General features: G+C 45.9%; 1 non-coding gene across 1 annotated transcript; it reads right to left on the bottom strand.

The window, feature by feature from the left end:
* Window positions 1–399: 399 nt before the first annotated feature.
* On the bottom strand, window positions 400–505 carry LOC124502738 (U6 spliceosomal RNA). Its single transcript, XR_006960002.1, has one exon. It is a non-coding gene; the product is annotated as a U6 spliceosomal RNA (small nuclear RNA).
* Window positions 506–1,513: the final 1,008 nt, after the last annotated feature.

Below are 1,513 nucleotides of genomic sequence, written 5' to 3'. Positions count from 1 at the left end.
CCATTTAGCCCATCCCCTCTCCCACACCTCCTCCAGTAACCCTCTGTTTGTTCTCCATATTTAAGAGTCTCTGATGTTTTGTCCCCCTCCACTTTTTATATTATTTTTGCTTCCCTTCCCTTATGTTCATCTGTTCTGTCTCTTAAAGCCCTCATATGAGTGAAGTCATGATTTTTGTCTTTCTCTGACTGACTAATTTCACTTAGCATTAATACCCTCCAGTTCCATCCACGTAGTTGCAAATGGCAAGATTTCATTCTTTTTGATTGCCCAGTAATACTCCATTGTATCTATGTACCACATCCTCTTCATCCAATCATCCATCGATGGACATTTGGGCTCTTTCCATACTTTGGCCATTGTTGATCATGCTGCTACAAACATGGAGGTGCATGTGCCAAAAATAAGGAACACTTTATGAATTTGTGTGTCATCCTTGCACAGGGGCCATGCTAATACTCTCTGTATCGTTCTAATTTTAGTATATGCACTGCCAAGCAAGCACAGGAGGTGGACCTTTTAAATGAACATACAGCCCCCCGGCTAAAGAATATACTTCCCAGCCTCCCTTCCAGCTAGAAGTAGCCATATGACTAAGTATTGAGCAGTAGGATGTAAGGGGATGGGAGGGGGACGGCCATCATGGAGTGTCCTCCAAGGAAGGAAGGGGTCACACTTCCCTCCCCACCTTGCTGCCGGGGGTGCAAGCGAGCCCTCTGGATTTTGCCAACCAAGGCATCACGCCAGGCACGGGGAATAGCCACAGAGAAGCACAGATCCCTGGACATGTGTGGAACCAGCCATCAGACCAGCTCCAGAAAACTTCCCATGAAAGGTGCTGTGAGAAAGAACATTCTATTTGGTTTAAGGCCCTGTTGTTTTCGCGTCTCTGTGCCTGAATCCATATCCTAACTGGTACTCTGCTTCATGTACTCCAGCTACTGGTTTGGTTGTCCCAAGCAGGGGGAGGGGGTGAGAGCTACTGGTTTCTAGTGGATGGAAACCAGAGATGCTCATTATCCCACAACACACAGGGCAGTCTCCCACAACAAAGAATGATCTGGGCTAGGGGCACTTGGGTGCCTCAGTCAGTTAAGCATCTGACTTCGGCTCAGGTCATGATCTCAGGGTTCTTGGGTTAGAGCCTCGAGTTGGGCTCTGCTCTGACAGCTCAGAGCCTGGAGCCTGCTTCGGATTCTGTGTCTCCCCCTCTCTCTGCCCCTCCCCCACTCACACTCTGTCTCTCTCTCACTGAAAATAAATAAAAATAAAAATAAAATTTTAATGAAAAAAAAAAAAAGAATGACCTGGGCTAAAATGTCAATAGTGCTGCTGCTGAGAAATTACTTTACCTACCCTCTCTGAAATAAGTGTCCCCATCCCTACAAAGGGTTTTTTATGGCACTATTATGTGTTTGTTTGTTTTTTTTATGAAGACCCAGTGAGATGACAGACATGACCCTACCTTCAGGAAAGGAGACGGTCCTGCAGAAATAGTCATGAAGTCTTTATT

Source organism: Lynx rufus, unplaced genomic scaffold (genome assembly GCF_022079265.1).
Source record: "Lynx rufus isolate CCGP_SWC_20201006 ecotype Redwood Valley unplaced genomic scaffold, mLynRuf1.p SCAF_7, whole genome shotgun sequence".
In the NCBI taxonomy this organism is placed as follows: Eukaryota; Metazoa; Chordata; class Mammalia; order Carnivora; family Felidae; genus Lynx; species Lynx rufus.
The sequence above is the reverse complement of the archived record's forward strand: the minus strand, read 5'-3'. Positions and strand labels throughout refer to the sequence as shown.